Raw genomic sequence first — 23,512 nt, forward strand, 5'->3', positions numbered from 1 at the left:
CGATCGGGATACGTATATAGCTGGCTGTCTTCGAAAGAGAATATTATTGATGAAAATAAATAGCATACCTGTTTAATTAACTGAACTCCATATAAAATTCACATAATATTCACGTTATTTCCTTTTAAACTCTATTCTACGTATCTTTGTATAAGCCGTCTAAGCCAAATTCTCTTTACACGACATGATCCATTCCAAGTTACTTGAAGTACACATATGACGTCATCGGTTGTTGATTATAATCAAAATGACAGATATCAGTAAATCAAAATAAAAACATTTTATTTTTGTTAATGTTTATACGTTTTTATTCATTTTCTATTGTTAAATAATCTCTCTAAATACCAATATTACAAAACTTTGTGTTCTGAAATTGACGTAATCTCGCCTACTATGACGTCATAATGTAGCACGGATTAATTCAAGGTAGAATATTTTGTATGCTTCCTTATTACCCCTGCGTAAACGTTACGGATTTATATCTTGCAGAAGCTGGCTTTCAAATCCTCGACTTTCCAAAGAAAAAAAACACAAAACAAAACAAAAAAAAAAAAAAACAAAAAAAAAAAAAAAAAAAAAAAAAAAACCCCTAAGAATCAGCGAAACAATATTGAAATAAGATTTAATTTTAACAACTTAGTTTAAAGAATTGAAAGTACCATTAGAATTAGTGAGACAAAATTATGAATCTACTATTATTTTGTATAATCTATATTGAAATATCATTATAACTTAAAATCTTAGTTTAAAGACTTAATTAAAGACAAGTGAAAGTGTTTGAAGACGTCTTCATGGTTTTTTAGACGTTTTACATTAAGCATTTAGAAACTAGGGTTTAATTGATCAATCAATTCTGATTTTCAACCGATTTGACAACACTAGTTTAAAGATAGCTTAATTTGGGTATAGAGAAATTAATTTCTTCATATCATTATATGGGTAAAGATCTAGTAAAAAAAAAAAAAGGTCCCTACAGATTTATCAAACTTGGGAAATAAGTTCCTTTAATGATGCTTTATAACTTATGTTTAGTAAAATATGGTGTTTCGAGGTATAACGTAAAGGTAAACAATCATATTTTAAACTCTCATAATCATGCAATGAAAAATTAAGAAAACCTGTCATGAATATGGGAATTTTTTTTCATATCAAACAAGGAACATGCATTCAGATTGCCTACAATCTCACAGAAAACGATAACTTGTATGTTGTTGGTTTTATCTTTAAATGATATCAAATTTAATATAGGTGTCGGTATTCCTTTTCAAACTGAACTCCGTGAAAATACTTTATTTTCTACATAATACTCCCAGAGCCAATACGTAAGGGAAAAAGAAAGTTTGCATTAATAATGACGTCATATTGAATGTAGTTTGTAACAAAAAATAGTCAAAGTCATTTACTAGATCTTGAACTTAAGCCATCTTTTATCGACCATAAGGTCCTTGCTTTTTCGTGCTGTAACACCGTCACGGTTGTTCAGTCTGTTGAGTGCTTGTTCTGCAAGTTCGAATCTCGGATGCGACTTACTTTTTTCGATAAAAATAAGTAGAACCTGTTCTTTTAAATGAAAATTCGTATCCTTCGGATGAGAAAACCAACGTCCCGTGTCGAAGTAGGCGTTAGGCTACAAAAAATTCCCCACTTCTCAATGGCCCTCAGTGCATTGTAATGGTCAAATATTTTTACTTGTACATGTATGTACATGTAGTAGCGTCTCTTTTTGAGTGATTTTTTTAATCAGTTATTGTTGTTTATGAGGTGAATACAAGGATTTCGCCACTTTTGAAAAGCAATATTCCACTCACCCTTCCAGCTCTAGTAATATTGAAACACTTTGGTGGCTAAATCATCGTTCTGACTTGACTTCAAAACAGCAGTAATTGTGTAGTTATACTAAACCAAGGGGCACTTTTTTCTTTTATTGCTGTTGCCAAAGCTTCAAGTCCGAGTGCTTTTTTTTCTTCGTCTTTTCTTTTATTTACAATCGGTGCAGTAGAGCAAATGTCCTTTACGAAATTTCTTTTAATTTAATTCAATATACGCAATGTCGATCAAATACAAAATATTTCTTTTTAATTTTTTTTAAATCTCAGGAAGTTTGATATACAAAGAAAGAACAGAGCAATCACTGAGCTCCAAAACACTAGAGGTGGGATCAGGTACCATGAAAGAGTTAGCATCCCTATCGAACCTTCACACCATCCATATGCTTCTTGTCATGATCAGGAAATAATGATTTATTCAATGTGTAAATAAGGTCCTTACAGTTGGTGTTAAAAGCAATAGTCTGCATTTGAATTAATTTAGTGATAAATTGTAAGTTTTGTCAAGGTCATTGTATCGACCATAGAACTTAAAGATGACGATTCAAAACGAGATTGTTGACATTCTTATCCCATTAACATGTTCATCAATAACTTATTTCGTTATAGAAATTATCCATACTTACCACATAAATATTGTATGTGTACTTTAACAAACTTTATATGTATCACCTAAGAATCGAGTAATGAAAAATAATTATTTATTCACTAATGTGTACAGTTAAATAAATTTTATCTCTTGTTATATCATTCAATATGTTAATACTTTTCAAAATAATTGTTTCTGAAAATAAAAAATAAACGGCGTTTATATGTATAGAACCTTTGTTCGATAAAAAGTGTTTACATGTGCTCACAAGCAGTCAGATTTTGTCATTTATAGTCTCATTATATAGCGAGGCAATCTAAAATTGTTAAATGTATTTCAGAAAAAAACACCACTAGTGCATTTTTGATTGTTTTCGGTGAGAGAAAATGTACTACCATACATCAAATTATATTTACATACTGCATCATAAGAACAAACCACTGATATAATGCATTTTCAAAAGTTTTACTGGAATCAAGAGAAGTTTTAATTCAAAAATGAAATTTTAATCCTCCTCACTCAATTTCAATTGATGTTTTCCATTCTCTAAAAATGAAAAAAAAACTGTTTATAGAAATTCAATTAATTCTGCTGATTTTTTACAATAAGCTAATAAAATTTAAACTCACATTTGTATTTCTATTGCTTCATCTCAGTTTTCAAGAATCTTTTCCTGAAATCCGCCTCCTGTAACAAATGTACAAGTAATAATTGTTTTTGTGTACAAATAGATTGTAAACAATCATTCTTCAGTTTTAAATATAGAGGAACATAAAGTAGACTTACTCTCATTTGGTTTATTTTTTCAACCGGGTCACTTCCATCTTCCTTTTAACAAATGAAACATTTTCATCTTCAGAAGTTAAACTCAAATTTTAATAAAGATACAGTTTGTCACGCTGAAGTTAACGAGGCCATTTCAAATTTGACTTTGCATGACTTTTCACATTTTTCTTATTTATGCAGTCCTGGGTGGGTCATTTTAAGAATTCTGTTTTCAATTTCAACAAAACCTGATCTGTTACGTCAAATAAGTCAAATGGTGCGTTTCAAGCATGATAATTTTGCAATTTTGAAAGTTTCTTTTAGGTTTAAGTAGTACATAAAATCCGGGAGCACATTCAATAATTTCTTCTTTAGAAACGTTTCGACAAAATTAAAAAAAAAACTCATTCTAGAAAAATTATCAAAATATATAGTAAAGAAATTATTAGACTCGACCTCCTTAAAGCTTGGATTCAATGGACTTCAATTATCAAAACAACATACTTAAAAATATTCTCTTTGGAATGGAAACTGACCATATAAAAATTACCTTTAACATATCCAGAGAACGCTTGCTGCAGTAACAAAATCCATTGTAGCAAGCACACCATTTCTTCTTTTTAGCGTCCGTCTCTTTCATCAAGCAAAGCAGCATAGCAAAGATTACGACACATGCAATAAACTTCATCTGAAAATATATTGCCATAATTATCTAATTAGGACCTTAAACTATTCCCCTATATACGGTCACAGTGAATAAAAGCATGTTCAAGTTTTATTTTTTACTTTCCTTTTTGAAAATAGAAAAACTTAATTGTTTGTATTTAAATTGAAAAAAATGAAGTTAAAAATAAATATTTAACAGATAAAAAGAAATAATTGTTTAACTGATACGAAACCCCTCCGTAAAGCCACACACTAAAACACGAACGAAGAAAAAAAGAACTGTTTCTAATAAGATAATTAAAGAAAAGTATTACTTACAACTGTTTCCATTAAGAAAGAGGATTTTCTATTCGTGTCCTCTTTTTTGAATTCAAAATGAAAAATGAAGACAATGCAATTTCAGCAATCAACATTTTTTTTAATTCATTGTCATTATTGAATACATTGAAAATTGGTGAGAACACCAATTTTTATGTGAAAACAGACAAATTATTAATCGGTTTTCTATATTAGCAGTCAAAAATTGGGGAATGCACCGATTAGAAATTAGCAATATTTTCAAATGAATATTGATCTTGGTGGTTCCACCAAGAAAAATAGAGTGATTTTTACAATACATAATTCTCTAATTAATTCAAAGAATTAGTGAACTAACCATAGTTTGGTGGGTCCACCAAAAATACGAAGACCCTTGAATAACATGAAATAGAGATAGCAAGAATATTTATCAGTAGTGGGGATTTTTGGTGGTTCCGCCAAAAATTGAATGTGGTGAAATTCCCGATAAAATTTTAAAAATGACGTTGGTGAACCCACCAGTTTTAAAATACTGAAACAACCCAATGAAAGAAACTGAGTTGCAGAACCACATAAAAAACGTCCTTTATACAAAGTCGGTGCACTCACCAAAACGCAAAATTTCAACAAACAAGACATTCATATTTTCTCTTACAAATACTTGGTGGATCCACCAAAAATACAAACAGAAAGTCACAAGAATTCTTAAATGATACACTGTCAAGTTAAGATTATCTTGTTCACTAATAGTGAGGAGTTTGGTGGATCCACCAAAGATATTAAAATTAAAAGGCAATCATAATATTGTTGTAAAATAACGTAGAGACACTTAATACAAAAACCTGGTGGATCCACCAGAAAATTCGAAAATCTTCATGTAACTCAAAGATAACAAATCTGTCTCTAAATATAGAAAGTCGTTTGGTGGACACACCAACCTGCAGAAAAACAAATTTCTGGGCTCTCTTAATTTCACTAACAAATACTTGGTGGACCCACCAAAAACAAACCAAATAGATATATATTATCAGCATTGCCTAATTTTTTTAAGTGGGGAATTTGGTGGGTCCACCAAAACATTAATCAAAGAAACATTTGTAGATTTCCAATTACAATGACTAAGTTGATTTCTATATATCATATGAACACAAAGTTGGTGGATTCACCAGAAAACGTCGAAAATATACATCTTACACTCTCTTTAATTTTTTGTTGATAAATTCGCAATTCAATAATAAGTGGAACTATGAACATGTGTTTAATATAATTATAAAATACAATGTCAAAGATGTGTATACATTTTCAAAACAAATGTGAATCTTTCAATAAACGCAAAATGTTATATAAACATTACAAAAAATAACCCGCTATTCACTTTTTTTTTGCCTGCTAGTAAAGAGAAGAAAAACGATATCTTTCCCTAATTAAAAAAAACTTTGGGTTTTTAAATTCCCTGTGATTTTGGCGATTTTTTCTGTGTCTGCATCTACAGTATATCAGATCTGCAATGGGTTGCGAACCCATGCATGACACTGAAGCAAAGTACTTCCATCAGAGTCCAAAATATATTATTGGACTCAATATTTCAATTCATTTACTCCCTCTATGAATTTGTTACTGAAGCAATAAAAAACATTAACTTTAATACTCTCAAATACACATATAGAAAGCATAAGGAATGAAAGCTGCACAAGTAAAAGTGGCAACCATGAGGATGAACACCATTAAAAATAATAAACACAGCTCAACCTTTAAAAATAGTTAATAAATTCGTCATCAATAGACTATGTAGTCATTCCAAAGAGAATTAAGAGTTATACATCCAAGTCCAACACAATCACAATTACAAGAGTTGATATAATACATTTTTATCCCTAACAAAGATATCCCTCTATGTTACATCTATGGTATGGTTTGCAAGAGCTAAGTCCCGAATTACATCTACTGACGTTTTGAAAATTCTGTTTGGAAGGTGGGTTTCCTTTTCCAGTTGGTTTGTCTTCTGATATGAATTTTCTTTTACACGTTTAAGCCATCCATTCATAATTAAACTGTTGAATATGTCATTCACCTTGATTTTTCTTGAGTAAAAGAACAAACTTTCCTTTAAAACGTGAAAAATATCATCACAATATAACACTGGTGATATCTTGTTAAACACTGTTTTCTGGCCTCTTCACACTAGTATCTTTTAGGCCCTGTGGTTTTTTTTCTAATCCTGAGACATCTTGGTACGCAGTTGCAGTAATGCTGGACGTATCACCATCATCTTATGCCCTATGATAAAAGCACATGTACAAAGTCTGTGTGTTGTGCACAGAATGTTAATGTTACATATTTTTGTATTTTTATACATATATTTTATAGAATTTCATATTTTAAACTATCAATTGAATTCATTTCAAATAAACAGAATTTGAGAAAGAGGCCCAAAGAGGCCACATTGCTAATATCAGATTAAGGAATAAAATAATGAAGCTTTCCTGGCATTTTATTTCAAATGCATTGCCCTATCCCAAAGCAGATGCTTTGAACATATTTGTACCTACATCCCCTGAGGATAGTTTTCAATATATTGTTTTTTTTAATTTCTTCTTTTCTAGTCTAAGATTTAAAAAAAAAATTATCCTGATATTTCTTCTTTGCTGGCTTTGATGTAGTGTTTAACAGCACACTAAAGGCAGGGGTATGATTTGGAAAAACTTGAGATAACCTTACGTTCTATTTTCGTAAACCTTATATTAAAAGTAATGTACCAAAGCCTTTAAGTGAAGATTACGGAAGGTTTTGTAACCATATAATGTACGTGTACAACGCATTTAATTTGTACTTGCAAAGTGTTTGCTTTGGAGGGGGGGGGGCTACAAAATTAACTTGAAAACCACTTACTTATCTTCATAAAATTATAAACCATTTCGTACTTGTCCCTTTTATTTATCTTGATACTTCAAATCATGATCTTCACGGTATCAACAAACTATTTATCAAGACAGAAACATAATTATTCTTCATAAAAAATATCTCACTTTCAAAATAAATGCGACTTACCATTGTAAAGCCAACTTATTCTTTCTTGATTCTTCCAATTGTCTTTTATTTTAATGAATCCCTTAACTCTATCACCAATCAGCACATGTTTAGGTATATGTAAATGTCTACTGCAACATATTCCATTGATAAAAATTTTAGTTGCTTCCATGCTTAATATAAACAATGTCATGTACAGTCATACTTCCTGTTACATGCGTAATTTAAACACCAATCGGCAATCCTCGGCTGACTCCGCTACGCTCCATTCAGACACGTGTGCGGTACAAACCATCCGAGGAACTCCGAGTGTTCCTCTCATTTGATTCAAATGATGATGTTGTAACACGCGCAGGCTTAGAATTGATAATGCATGTCTCTATCCTGCGGAGTGTATCGCGCATATCAGACAGTCAAGGTCAGTCTATAGCGGACACTGATGGTCAACAGTGATTTAAATGCTCGTTTTACTTATTGATATTATTTTCCCCTGTCTCCCGTGCTAAAGCTTTTTTATTTCATTTTAAAATTGTTGCGCTGTGCAGTTTTTGTAAGCTGTATTCAAATATTAATCTATTGCATTATTTATAATATATAAATAACCTACTCATGCTAATGCTCTTTCAAAAAATCAAAATAAAAGAAACAGCGAAAAAACAAAACAAACAAAAACAAACAAACAAACTTCGTTTTTTATAACGTTAACATGTGTACAAAAACAAAATGTTGTAAATTATATTTATTTATTGAAAAAAAAATCATTATTAATATGTGAAAGATAACTTTGGGAGGAAAAAAATCATTAATCTCTGTGGTCAACTGTTATAGAAAATAAACATGAATAAAACAAGCAACATAGCACTTTCAAGACATTTTTATTACACTCTTATAGAATAAACAGGAAATCAGATGTCAAAGTTGTTAAAGGTGAGAAGGGAGTCTTGATTATATCACAGTGCATTTTTCGCATAACACCATACGTTAGGTTGTATTATAGTTTCAACAATGAAGTCAATTCATACAAGTGCATTTACTGCTTAAATAAAATATTTTTGCGTCTTACATGGCGTGGTAGTACATGTAGAAGTGTGTATATGTAGGGAACTGTGTATCTAGAATTATAAATTAATATCCGAGTTTTATTTAATGTTATTTACAATGGAGTTCAACTTTTTTCTAGATTTTTTTTCCATGACACTGATTAAAAATTCTTGATATCCCAAACATAATGTCCTATACTAAGAGTAATTTTATGAAGTCATTGAAACCATGAATAAAAAATACTCACTTGATTGGCAACACTTAAATGAAACACTAAAAGAGGGCAAACTTGTCACTTATTTACTTCTGAAGAACAATATTATCTAGTTTTATTAGAACCTTAATACAGAAGGTCAATTTGCAGATTACGTGTATCAGCACGCAGGCTATTCATAGAATTGGGCAAATATAATAACACACCCAGATCAAAAAGGATATGTAAAAATTGTATGCTTAATCAAATTGAAGATGGAAAACATTTCCTTATTCACTGTAGCAAATTTACAAAAGAAAGAGAAGAGCTATTTTACCTGATCTCATCTAAACTTAAACATTTAACAGAATTGCCTGATAAAGAAAAACTATTCTGGATTCTAAATTGTGAAGAATTAGATATACTAAATTCTCTTGGAATTTTTTTTACAAAAAGCATTACCATAAGTTTTAGGAATGTGACTTAATAATGTATGCATAGATAAATGATGTACTGTATTAGTGTATATATACCTATAAAACAATTCTTATTTACTATACATATAAACTATTTTCGGTATTCCCCTACTTGTATATGTCTTTCCTATCAATCAAGCAACCCTTTTCCTCATATGTATATTGTATTGCATGTGTATGATAATCATTATATACATTTTAACAATGTACTTTCTTTTTTCCCCACGCGGGCCCTTAATTGGTCAATAAATTGAATTGAATTGTATTTCATTGTAAAGTAAACAGTGGGTTGACTTGCATAAATAGCTAATTAAGCGAAGCTGCCTGTAAGAATTCTATGGATGTAATACATTTCTTATGTTTTCACATCTAAAATGGTGTTTAATGAGATATTAAATTCTTAATCTAATGATATCATAAAACACAATCCCTAGTTATATAGGTCAAGAGTTGTTAGCATATTTTAAGCTTTATCGTAATTATTACAGAACAGTCTTACACGTACGCAAGCACACCAGGCCATTGCATGTGGAATCATCTTCAGATGGTGTACATTCAAGTTTGTTTAAATCATGACCCCCGGTAGGGTGGAGCCAAAAAGGCTGACCCAGGTTTTACATAGGGATTTTTGGGGAAACCTTTAAAAATTTTCTTTTCAAGAACCACTGGGCAAGGAAAGATGAAACTCTATATTAATATAATATTAATATGGAACCATCTTCAGGTAGTGTAGATTCTAGTTTGTTCAAATCATGAGCCCCTGGGGGGTTAAAATTCAAGCCCCCCCTTTAAACTTTCAGTTCTGATCTGATATGTGCTTTTTCCTAGCCAATGTGCTCAGGTGAGCGCTGTGGCCCCTGGGCCTCTTGTTAATGATGTTGTCATGATGCGTGCCCTTATGAAAAAAAACGTATAGGACTGAGGTTGCTTTAAGAGTGCCTAAAACCCATTAAATGGTATCTCAAATAGAGGGAATGTCATATGATCCTTGTGTCCTTGTTTTGCTTGTCAAATATCTTGGTCGATAGCATGGTCGATATTATGAGAATAGTTGAAAATAGTAAAATTTGCTTATTGACAACATTTATTATGTCCAAAGCGGTTTTGTCAAATAGTGTTAAATAAAATACAAGAGGCCCACGGGCCTTATAGGTCACCTGAGCATTATGCAACAACTTTCCAGTTACAGTGTATTGAATTTGATTCAATAACATGTTTTAAGCCAGATGCTATATGGCATTCACAATTTTGAAAGAGCACCATTGATCATCATAACAATAGACATAGCAGTCGCTTAGCTTGGTTACTGAATGCCCATATGCAGGGTAGGGGAACAAAAATGCACTCCAACTAATCAGTAATATTCATCAAAAATCAGTAGTGCCCCTAACACTCTGACATAAACCCCTGACCCTAAGTTGCACAAATTTTTAAAAGGCACCCTTAAAATTGCCTATCAAAAAGTAAATAATTTTTTTATAAATACAAAGGACCAGATTTCAAACAATAAATTCATTTCCAGTGTATAAGTAGAGCCCCCCCCCCACCCCTGACCCTGGGGCCTTGAAATTCACAATTCTGCAAGATTAGGGCCCTTGCTCATCATAACTATATAGGCAGTTCATCTGCTTCATACCCAGAGACAGAGAAGAAAATTTTCAAAGATTTCATGTATTTTCACTATATAATCAATAAAGCCCCACCCTAACACCAGAACCCTTGACCCGGGGGCCATAAAATTCACATTTTTGTAGAGGCACTCTTGCTCATCATAACTATGCACTTAGTTGGTTTATTTTATACCTAGGAGCAGAGAAGAAGATTTTCAAAGAATTTCACTATATAATCAATAGAGCCCCCCCCCCCACACCAGAACCCTTCATGATAGGGCCATTAAATTCACAATTTTGGTTGAGGCGCACTTGCTCATCATAACTATGCACTAAGTTAGTTTATATAATGCCTAGGAGCAGAGAAGAAGATTTTCAAGGAATTCACATATTTTCACTATATAATCAATAGAGACCCCCCCCCCCCCACACACACACCACACCAGAACCCTTGACCCTGGGGCCATAAAATTCACAATCTTAGTGGAGGAACACTTGCTTATCATCACTATGTACTTAGTTAGTTTATTTAATACCTAGGAGCAGAGAAGAAGATTTTCAAAGAATTCATGTATTTTTACTTTATAAACAATAAAGTCCCCCCCCCCCACCAGAACCATTGATGCTGGGGCCATAAAATTCACAATTTTTGTGGAGGCACTCTTGCTCATCATAACTATGCACTTAGTTTATTTAATACCTAGGAGCAGAGAAGAAGATTTTCAAAGAATTCCTGTAATTTCACTATATAATCAATAGAGCCCCCCCCCCCCCCCCCCAACACCAGAACCCTTGACCCTGGGGCCATAAAAATCACAATTTTGGTAGAGGCACTCTTGCTCATCATAACTATGCAGTTAGTTAGATTATTTAATATCTAGGAGCAGAGAAGAAGATTTTCAAAGAATTCATGTTATTTCACTATATAATCAATAGAGCCCCCCCCCCCCCCACACACACGAGAACCCTTGACCCTGGGGCCATATAATTCACAATTTTGGTAGAGGCACTCTTGTTCATCATAATTATTTACTTACTTGGTTTATTTAATACCCAGGGACATAGAAGAAGATTTTGTTTTGGTATTTTATAATAATTGTTGCATTGCGAAGTCACTATTTTTTTTATTTCCACTTATTTTATATCCTTTTATTCTCTTTCAGCAATTTCATATGTGTTAATTAATTTTTTAATTCTGTGTAAATTCCATCAGTAAAGAGAGAGAGATCAATATATAGAGCATTTTTTGAATTTTTTTTTTAAAATAAATCTGCATTATAGGTCTCAATTATATTAATTACCATAAAACTGTCACCAATATTCTAAATATCAATTTTATGAAAAGATAAAAAAGGTACTTTGTTGTAAATTGTGTAATTAATTTCCTTTACATCTACCTACTTTCTCATTGGAAATGTGCATGCAGTGTACACGGTCAATATCTGTCATTTTATTAAAAGGCAATGTGAAGTAAATGGAAAAGAACTGAAGAAAAGTAAGGGATTTAATCGAATTTAACTTTAAATGTGGTAGAACCTGATGTCATTCAAGGGAAAACAAGTGATAAAACTGGGAAACTTGAATAGAAATATATGAGAGTACCACACCAGACAAAATATACGGGACTATAAATACTTGTACGCAAGTTAGTAAAATTATCAGGGCAGAAAGCCATTTTATTATTTTGTTTGGATAATCGGGCCGTGTAAACCTGACCAGCTTCTTTCCTGCTGTTTTGCTCAACATGAAATGCATTACCATCGAAGATGATAAACTGGAAATAGAATGTACCAATGTTATGCAATTTGGAAAATGCGATTGTACGAGTTCACATTACTCCTGTATTTGTAAAACATGTTAATACTTATAAAGTATGGAAATATAAGATAAGATTATAAAACTAGAGGTACTGTGAGCAATGAGCTCAATAAATGAGACCCCCCGCCTCCCATAAGATTATAATAGAAAAGTCCATGTTTTGTTGTGGCCAGGAAACCCAAAATATATGTCGGATCAAAAAGTAAACTAAGAGTGCACAATAGAAATATGTAATAAAGATTCTGTGAAAGTTTCATTAAATTTCACTCAGTGGTATAAGAGGGGTTGCGGATGAGAGATGGGTGCCCCATGGCGTAACAAACGGATTTACAGACGGACGGAAATACCGATTACTATATACCCTCCCACTTTTCAAGCAGGGGTATAATAATGTTTTACATACGATGGCAAATTCTGTGTCATGGAAATAAATCTAGACAAGAGCTGAACTCCATTGTAAAAAACATTAAATAAAACTCCGATATTAATTTATGATTCTAGATACACAGTTTTACATATACACACTTCTACATGTACTCCCACGCCTTGTAAGACGCAAAAATATCTTATTTAAGCAGAATGCACTTATATAAATTGACTTCATTGTTGAAACTTTTATACGACCTAACGTATGGTGTTATGCGATAAATGCACTGAGATAAAATCAAGACTCACTTCTAACCTTTGACATCTGATTTCCTGTTTATTCTATAAGAGTGTAATGAAAATGTCTTGCAGCTGCTATGTTGCTTGTTTTCTTAATGTTTACATGTATTTACTGTAACAGTTGACGACAGAGATTGGTGATTTTTTTTTTTCTCCCAAAGTTATCTTTTACATATTAATAATGATTTTTTTTTTTCAATAAATAAAAATCATTTAAAACATTTTGTTTTTGTACACATATTAACGTTATAAAAAACGAAGTTTGTTTGTTTGTTTGTTTTTTTTGTGTTTTTTTTTTCGCTGTTAGTTTTTTTTTTTTTGATTTTTTGAAAGAGCATTACGTAATTTACATATAAATACAGCAATGAATTAATAATTGAATACAGCTCCCAAAAACTACACAGCGCAACGATTTTTAAATGAAATAAAAAAGCTTTAGCACGAGAGACAAGGGGAAAATAGTACCAATCAGTTAAACGAGCATTTAAATCACTGTTGACCATCAGTGTCCGCTATAGACCTTGACTGTCTGATATGCGCGATACACCCCGCAGGATAGAGACATGCATTACCAATCTAAGCCCGCGCGTGTTACAACATCATCATTTGAATCGAATGAGAGGAACACTCGGAGTTCCTCGGATGGTTTGTACCTCGCACATGTCTGAATGGAGCGTAGCGGAGTCAACCGAGGATTGCCGATTGGTGTTTGAATTACGAATGTAACAGGAAGTATGACTGTGCATGACATTGTTTATATTAAGAATGGAAGAGAAAGTGTATACAACTTAACTTTTTATCAATGGAATATGTTGCAGTAGACATTTACATATACCTAAACATGTGCTGATTGGTGATAGGGTTAAGGGATTCATTAAAAAACAGACAATTGGAAGAATCAAGAAAGTATATGTTGGCTTTACAATGGTAAGTCGCATTTATTTTGAAAGTGAGATAGGTATCATGAAGAATAATTATGTTTCTGTCTTGATAAATAGTTTGTTGATGCCGTGAAGATCATGATTTGAAGCATCAAGATAAATAAAAGGAACAGGTACGAAATGGTTTATAATTTTATGAAGATAAGTAAGTGGTTTTCAAGTTGATTTTGTAGCCCCCCCCCCCCTCCGAAGCAAACACTTTGCAAGTACAAATTGAATGCGTTGTACACGTACATTATATGATTTCAAAACCTTCCGTAATCTTCACTTAAAGGCTTTGGTACATTACTTTTAATATATATAAGGTTTACGAAAATAGAACGTAAGGTTATCTCAAGTTTTTCCAAATCATACCCCTGCCTTTAGTGTGCTGTCACAACAGTACATCTAAGCCAGCAAGGAAGAAATATCAGGATATATATATTTTTTTAAATCTTAGACTAGAAAAGAAGAAATTAAAAAAAAACAATATATTGAAAAGTATCCCCAGGGGATGTAGGTACAAATATGTTCAAAGCATCTGCTTTGGGATAGGGCAATGCAATTGAAATAAAATGCCAGGAAAGCTTCATTATTTTATTCCTTAATCTGATATTAGCAATGTGGCCTCTTTGGGCCTCTTTCTCAAATTCTGTTTATTTGAAATGAATTCAATTGATTGTTTAAAATATGAAATTCTATAAAATATATGTATAAAAAAACAAAAATATGTAACATTAACATTTTGTGCACCACACACAGACTTTGTACATGTGCTTTTATCATAGGGTATAAGCTGATGGTGATACGTCCAGCATTACTGCAACTGCGTACCAAGATGTCTCAGGATTAGAAAAAACAACACATGGTCTAAAAGATACTAGTGTAAAGAGGCCAGAAAACATTGTTTAACAAGATATCACCAGTGTTATATTGTGATGATATTTTTCATGTTTTAAAGGAAACTTTGTTCTTTTACTCAAGAAAAATCAAGGTGAATGAAATATATTCAACAGTTTAATCATGAATGGATGGCTTATTCGTGTAAAAGAAAATTCATATCAGAAGACAAACCAACTGGAAAAGGAAACCCACCTTCCAAACAGAATTTTCAAAACGTCAGTAGATGTAATTCGGGACTTAGCTCTTGCAAACCATACCATAGATGTAACATAGAGGGATATCTTTGTTAGGGATAAAAATGTATTATATCAACTCTTGTAATTGTGATTGTGTTGGACTTGGATGTATAACTCTTAATTCTCTTTGGAATGACTACATAGTCTATTGATGACGAATTTATTAACTATTTTTAAAGATGCCGTGAAGATCATGATTTGAAGCATCAAGATAAATAAAAGGAACAGGTACGAAATGGTTTATAATTTTATGAAGATAAGTAAGTGGTTTTCAAGTTGAGCTGTGTTTATTATTTATAATGGTGTTCATCCTCATGGTTGCCACTTTTACTTGTGCAGCTTTCATTCCTTATGCTTTCTATATGTGTATTTGAGAGTATTAAAGTTAATGTTTTTTATTGCTTCAGTAACAAATTCATAGAGGGAGTAAATGAATTGAAATATTGAGTCCAATAATATATTTTGGACTCTGATGGAAGTACTTTGCTTCAGTGTCATGCATGGGTTCGCAACCCATTACAGATCTGATATACTGTAGATGCAGACACAGAAAAAAATCGCCAAAATCACAGGGAATTTAAAAACCCAAAGTTTTTTTTAATTAGGGAAAGATATTGTTTTTCTTCTGTTTACTAGCAGGCAAAAAAAAAGTAAATAGCGGGTTATTTTTTTGTAATGTTTATATAACATTTTGCGTTTATTGAAAGATTCACATTTGTTTTGAAAATGTATACACATCTTTGACATTGTATTTTATAATTATATTAAACACATGTTCATAGTTCCACTTATTATTGAATTGCGAATTTATCAACAAAAAATTAAAGAGAGTGTAAGATGTATATTTTCGACGTTTTCTGGTGAATCCACCAACTTTGTGTTCATATGATATATAGAAATCAACTTAGTCATTGTAATTGGAAATCTACAAATGTTTCTTTGATTAATGTTTTGGTGGACCCACCAAATTCCCCACTTAAAAAAATTAGGCAATGCTGATAATATATATCTATTTGGTTTGTTTTTGGTGGGTCCACCAAGTATTTGTTAGTGAAATTAACAGAGCCCAGAAATTTGTTTTTCTGCAGGTTGGTGTGTCCACCAAACGACTTTCTATATTTAGAGACAGATTTGTTATCTTTGAGTTACATGAAGATTTTCGAATTTTCTGGTGGATCCACCAGGTTTTTGTATTAAGTGTCTCTACGTTATTTTACAACAATATTATGATTGCCTTTTAATTTCAATATTTTTGGTGGATCCACCAAACTCCCCACTATAAGTGAACAAGATAATCATTGTAATTGGAAATCTACAAATGTTTCTTTGATTAATGTTTTGGTGGACCCACCAAATTCCCCACTTAAAAAAATTAGGCAATGCTGATAATATATATCTATTTGGTTTGTTTTTGGTGGGTCCACCAAGTATTTGTTAGTGAAATTAACAGAGCCCAGAAATTTGTTTTTCTGCAGGTTGGTGTGTCCACCAAACGACTTTCTATATTTAGAGACAGATTTGTTATCTTTGAGTTACATGAAGATTTTCGAATTTTCTGGTGGATCCACCAGGTTTTTGTATTAAGTGTCTCTACGTTATTTTACAACAATATTATGATTGCCTTTTAATTTTAATATCTTTGGTGGATCCACCAAACTCCTCACTATTAGTGAACAAGATAATCTTAACTTGACAGTGTATCATTTAAGAATTCTTGTGACTTTCTATTTGTATTTTTGGTGGATCCACCAAGTATTTGTAAGAGAAAATATGAATGTCTTGTTTGTTGAATTTTTGCATTTTGGTGAGTGCACCGACTTTGTATAAAGGACGTTTTTTATGTGGTTCTGCATCTCAGTTTCTTTCATTGGGTTGTTTCAGAATTTTAAAACTGGTGGGTTCACCAACGTCATTTTAAAAATTTTATCGGGAATTTCACCACATTCAATTTTTGGCGGAACCACCAAAAATCCCCACTACTGAAAAATATTCTTGCTATCTCTATTTCATGTAATTCAAGGGTCTTCGTATTTTTGGTGGACCCACCAAACTATGGTTAGTTCACTAATTCTTTGAATTAATTAGAGAATTATGTATTGTAAAAATCACTCTATTTTTCTTGGTGGAACCACCAAGATCAATATTCATTTGAAAATATTGATAATTTCTAATCGGTGCATTCCCCAATTTTTGACTGCTAATATAGAAAACCGATTAATAATTTGTCTGTTTTCACATAAAAATTGGTGTTCTCACCAATTTTCAATGTATTCAATAATGACAATGAATTAAAAAAAATGTTGATTGCTGAAATTGCATTGTCTTCATTTTTCATTTTGAATTCAAAAAAGAGGACACGAATAGAAAATCCTCTTTCTTAATGGAAACAGTTTTACGATATGTCTGTTACACTTATGATTTGCGATTTGAATTCTTCTTGGTCAGCAACTCAAACCAATGAAAATTTGGCAGAATTGTTTTCAATTTATACTTGAAAAGTATGAACAGCTGGTTACTATTCTGCTATTGAATTGTATAACTGAGAAGAGAAAACGTATAAACTACTGTAATCTGATAAAAGATATGTTTGCTTTAAACCTTATCGTCTTTACTTTATTTTGCAACATTTTATATTCAGCATTAGTTTGACTTTTAATTGGCGAGATGTATGTTTACTCTTTAGACACATCATCGGTATTACAAGTCAAAAATGAAATTGTTTTTTTTCTTTTAATATGTAACAAATTTGACTTTAAAAGCATACAGAATACATTCATATAATCATAGCGGTTCTTCAAACCTTACCAGGCTAAAAATTTTGCATTTCCATCATACAATTTTCTTTGAAAACTTTCACAATTTATTTTTTTATAAGGAAGTATGATAACAGCATTCTATTTAATTAAAACAATCACTATTAAAACTTCTGGTACAAATCCGTTTTCTTTCAAAAACTGTCCGCTAAAAATTCCCCTTGATGTTTGCAGTCATCATTTCGCGAGTTCCGTTGTCGATACAATGACTTAATCATCGAAGATAATTTATTATGAAGTCAAATGCTGACAGACGTTTTTCATTCTGTTAGGCCATTATTTACACACCGAAATTTGCAAGAATTTTTCTGTTATTTTCCTACCATAATGTGGAACACATGGTGGGTATTACCTGTCGGCAGGGGATGCTCACTCCATGGCACATGATCCAACATCTGAGGTTTTGAAGGTCCAATTTTGCTCTTCACCTATTTTGTATTGTATAATTAATTGTTGAACTCGAAATCTTGGGTATTGTTTGTTATCTCCATTTATTTTATTTATTGTTTAATTTATTTTATCAGAAGTGCGGTGAATTAAAAAAAAAACAATGTGCATTGCGTTTGATACTGAACCAGAATTAAAATTTTTCAGACATAAAAACTATGAAAACACTTCAATACTGAAGTTGTGTTTTTGTATTTATTCAGTTGGTTCTACAGTAAATGTAAGTGTTTCCATTATATACTCCATATGAATTAAAAATAATTCTCTTGAGGTACGTTAAACAATAAACGATCAATCAATCATCTCTCTGTATGAATGCACGCCCTTTTAAAAGATCTGGTATTTTCATGATAGAGAATATGGACATGTAAATATGCTAAAAAGACGGTGTACTTTTCTAACTGGTGAAACGGAATGATAAAAACATTTTACCCATCTCAACAGAGATACAGCAATGTAATCGTATGCATTTGTTTGTTTGTGTGTGTGTGAGAGAGGGGGTGTGTTTGTTTGTGTGTGAATGATTGGGTTAGTGCTGAACGAAACGGAAATGGTGTAATTTGCCTCGAGATCGATGCCGAATGCTGCTTTAATTTATAGATGAGCTAGGGATACTCTCCTTTGCAATGCCATTGTTTCAGGAACTGTTAGTGGTCAATTTATTATTTTCTAAAAGGGTTCGTTAATTGACCGAATGGGTTGTTTAAAAAAAATAAATGGGCGAATTTTGTTTGCTCATTGTATTTCAAAATCTAAGCCCCCTACATGATGTGACTAAACTCAAAACCAACGCTAGCTAGGTTACATGATTTTAAGATATTTGAATACTAAATATACATATAATGTAACGAAATTTAATACAGAAATCAGGGTTTAAAACAAAAATATCTTTTGTCAGATTTCAATGGTTTAATTTTTCCTTCTTAATGACAGAATTCAATAGCAAGAGGGGCACCAGCTGTTCATCAATTTCAGGTATAAATTTTGTCAACGTTCTTATATATTTTCGTTGGTTTGAAATTGCTTGCAAAGAAGAATTCAACTCGCTTATCGTAAGTTATATTTTTTTTATATATTTATTTTATTCAACGACAATTTTATCAGGGTTTTTCCCCTCTCCCTGTCGTTGTTTTAATGTGTCTGGTTATGTAATCGTGTTGCATTGTACATTTCAGTCTCTATTAAATGATCTTTTTTTGCCTTGTGTTATGTTTCTCCATTTCTTTACATTAAAAAATACATTTTTTTTATTATTTTTTCTGAAAAAATTAACTTTTATTCCCTGTATCCGTGTTTAAGGAAATGGTTTTAAGACATTTTTAAATATTCCTAGTGACACGTTTTCAGATGAAGTTTATGACATGTGTCGTTATCCTTGCTATGCTATTTTGCCTGATGAAAGAAACAGATGCAAAGAAGAAGAAATGGTGCGCTTGCTACAATGGACTTTGCTACTGCAATAAGCGTTCTCTGGATATGTTGAAGGTAAAGGCTGACTTAGATATTTATTTTTCCAGTAAATTAATGAGAGATATTGTAGACAGACAAACTGTGTTAAATTTCGGAAAAAAGATACACAATTTGGTTTGTTTAGAAATTCTTATTTTTCTCATGCCCAATACTTGCACTTTTGCAATAAATCAGACTGGTATTTTACATGTAAAGGTGCAAGAGGGCCATTTTTGTTCCCAATTAAATGTTTATTTAACTGGAATTTCAGTCTTCTATCAACATATTTCCATGTCCATGGACGTATTAAATACACTTAAAATACGTTATCAGACCTAGACCTTTCAAGAAATGTTTTATTGTTATTTATATCTTAATTCATATATGAAAGGGGTAATGACATACCCATGAATACATGAATTAACATCGTGTTGAAAATTTTGAATTTACTAAGAGGAGGTAAACACAAAATTTACAACATGATAACCTCCCCTTAGTAAATTCAAAATTTAAAACATCATGTAAAGAAATTTCGAAAAGCCACGTGCAGTCAAATTGAAAATGGTCATGTTTAACACACTGTAATTTATTGAATCTCCATTCAAATTTGATTTTGCTTACTAATTTAAAGAAGCTTTTATTTCCTTAAAGGAAGATGGAAATGACCTTGTGGAAAAAATGACAGTAAGTCTTTTTCATGTATTTTTTAAAATAATTTTTGATTGAGAAATAATTGCTTAAAATATTTTTAACACATGGTGTGGAATAATTCTAATTCGTGGGGGGTCATTGTTCGTGGGTAAACAAAATTTTATTGGTCCGTGGGGACATAATTTCGTGGGTAATTCATATATACAGAAGATTCAATAAATAAATAAGTTTGTAAAGGGAATGTTCGTGGGGATATACATTCGTGGATAAGGGTGAACCACGAAATCCACGAACACCGGTCCCCTACGAACATTGATGATTTCACAGTAAACAATTAAACGCGTGATTACATTTGTCACAGGAGGCGGAGTTCGCTAAGAGATTATTGAGAGCTGGGATGAAGTAATTTGAAATCAGAAGTGTGAGTAAATTTTACTGTGAATTCTTGGCAAAGATCATCAGAATTAATCATTTTTTAATATAAGTCTGATTTTTTTTTTTAGGAAGAAAGACGTTTAATCGAAACAAAAGTGGAAAAACATTGGTGTCTTGAAAATTAATAAATCTTAACTGATTGCATTTTATCAATGAGTTACTGTTCGTTATCTCCATATATCAAATCAACATTTTCTAAAGAATGTTAGGGTTTATTAATTTTACACTGCTACGTCGTCTGTCCGTACATGTCTGTCAAATTTTCTTCCTCCGCAAACTCTTCTTTCATAGTTTAACCAATTATTATCTTTCAAAATATAATACGCAGTGTCTTATAGATAAGCAAAACGGTTTTGGTATATTATCAAGTTAAATTCTGAGTCACATTCTTCATACTCCTTGTATTAGGTTATTGTTGAATTGTCTACGAAGTATTCCGTTATTTTCGGATTACGCAACTTTGACAGGTGGGCAGGGGATGCTATACCTTCATGGCACCTAATCCTTCGTCTAATGTTTAAGAGATCCGTGTTTGCTCCGTTTCTTATTTGTATTGTTTGAAGGGACCATTAAGCTTAATCATTGTTCTTTTTCCCCATATACATGTACTTGAAATGGTTATTCTGCTGTATACTTGGGATTTGAATATACTAAAATATTCGATATAATCAACACTTTCGCCTACGCGCTTTATGTTCAAAAGTGAGAAATATCATTGACCAGCACAGTCATAATAAACTGTGTGAGATCACAATAATATGTCAACGTGTTGCCTGTGTTTAATTTCATAGCTATCGGTTACATACTGAAATCAAAACAAACGGGAACATATATACTGCAGTAGATGTGATTTTGCTGGCCTCCCCTTCCTGATACATGTAGTTCGTTTTATTATTACTGAAAAAAATCTTTAAGGAAAATACACATTTCAATCATCAAACAATGACATGAATGCATGAATTATAGAATATAGATGAGTGGACTATCCCCAGTTGAAGAATAATAATGGACTGGATGACAAAGGATTCCAACAAATATGTAAGAATAGTATGTGGTCTTTTTCTCTGTTAATACAGAACTGAAATATAATATGCATTGTTTTCCATCATCTGAAAAATACTTCTTTTCAGAAGTAATTTGCAATTACAAAAGGTTTTTCATTTTTCACCATTTTGCTTTGTGCAATACAACTGATTCCTTTTATTCTTCAACAAACTATAACTAACAAAAAAATTAGTAATATTAACACTGAAAATTGAAAACGTTTTTAACAATCAAATACTTCAGATATAATTATGTAGCATGTATAAATATGCAAAGTATATCTCTTTAGGATGAATATGTATGCATCATAAAATTTCTAGTTATTTGGATGGCTAACCTGAGCTGAAATCTCAAGTGAGCTTTTCTGATCACCCGTCGTATGTCCCGTCCGTCTGTCTGTCTGTCTATAAACTTTTTCACATTTTCAACTTCTTCTCAAGAACCACTGGGCCAAAGCTGAAAGAAAGGTGGAAGCATCGTAGGGTAGTTAGAAGTGTAGATTTTAGATTTTTTAAACCATGACCCCCGGGGATGGCGTGTGGCCAGAATAATACGTCAAAAATTGCAAATCTCAGTGCTATTGATTAGATACACTTTCAACTGAAACTAATGTGATGCAGTTATTATAATAATAAAATAAATCTGATTCATCAATAAAATAATTGTTTGATTTTATTTGAGTCTATCAGTGTCAAAGGGACACTGACCCATTGAATTGGCTGTAGATACACTCTCTATAACAATCCTATCGCTTCCTGGTGTCCAGTTAATAAACCGTGGTGTGAATAGGTTGATAAAAAAAAAAACATGAGTTTTATGCATTTTTCCGCCAAGGCTAAATAAATATTACATTCATAAAACAAATATTATTATACAGGGTGTTTCACAATATATGCCACACATCTAAACACAGAAAGATATATAACAACAAAAGCTACATGTTTATTTTATATATCATTTTAATCGGCAGATAGTTAAAATTATTATTTTGATTCAGAAGTATCAACATTCTCCATTTCAGTTTCTATGGCAACTAATGTTCCTCTCCAAGTGACTCAGGCTCAGAAATTTCTGACCACTGTTTTGTAAGTTTCACAGGATACTTGAGACATTTTCTGTATTATATCTGGCTTCAAGAATCCTCAAAGTGCATTTATATATATTTTTATTTAAAGTTGCATTTAAATAAATGTTTCTTGAACCGGCTCCGAACATCAATAGGTTTTAAATGCTGAAATTGTGTGTTCAGACAGTCATTCGAGTCAAATTTAGGATTCTTAAACGCACTTGATACGCTTACATGTACTAGATTTGTTATGCACAATCAATGTCCCTAAACTCAGAATCGACATTTGTGAGGTTTTTTCAATGCTTGATTAACTCTGATATTGTTCTCAACTCTTCTTCATCTTTTAAATGGGGGTTGGGGGATGGGGGGGGTGGGGGGTTAGGCTGGGGGAAGTCAGGGGGTGGGGGTCAGGATTTAACTATCTTTCATCTTTACATTGTAATTTTGTTCAAACTCTCTAATTATTCCTTACATATGAAAATTAATCAGCAATTTCTGGTCTGGATATTTTTCATCATCACACCCTGCACAATATTTAAGATATCCCTCTTATAACTCAAGTTTAAATTTG

The 23,512-nt window shown here is 32.0% G+C and overlaps 2 long non-coding RNA genes across 2 annotated transcripts; one reads left to right on the top strand and one right to left on the bottom strand.

Annotated features, from left to right (window-relative positions):
* Nucleotides 1–2,861: 2,861 nt before the first annotated feature.
* On the bottom strand, nt 2,862–17,469 carry LOC134247444 (uncharacterized). The gene is made up of 5 exons (XR_009987844.1): nt 17,430–17,469; nt 3,731–3,868; nt 3,202–3,243; nt 3,045–3,102; nt 2,862–2,961 (listed from the first exon to the last, which is right to left on the bottom strand). It is a non-coding gene; the product is annotated as an uncharacterized LOC134247444 (long non-coding RNA).
* A 1,842-nt stretch (nt 17,470–19,311) lies between these two features.
* On the top strand, nt 19,312–20,977 carry LOC134247445 (uncharacterized). The gene is made up of 5 exons (XR_009987845.1): nt 19,312–19,345; nt 19,641–19,778; nt 20,394–20,426; nt 20,755–20,814; nt 20,897–20,977. It is a non-coding gene; the product is annotated as an uncharacterized LOC134247445 (long non-coding RNA).
* The last annotated feature ends 2,535 nt before the right edge of the window (nt 20,978–23,512 follow it).

This window comes from Saccostrea cucullata, unplaced genomic scaffold (genome assembly GCF_032062105.1).
Source record: "Saccostrea cucullata isolate Sc308-1 unplaced genomic scaffold, CSIRO_AGI_Scuc_v1 ctg11267, whole genome shotgun sequence".
In the NCBI taxonomy this organism is placed as follows: Eukaryota; Metazoa; Mollusca; class Bivalvia; order Ostreida; family Ostreidae; genus Saccostrea; species Saccostrea cuccullata.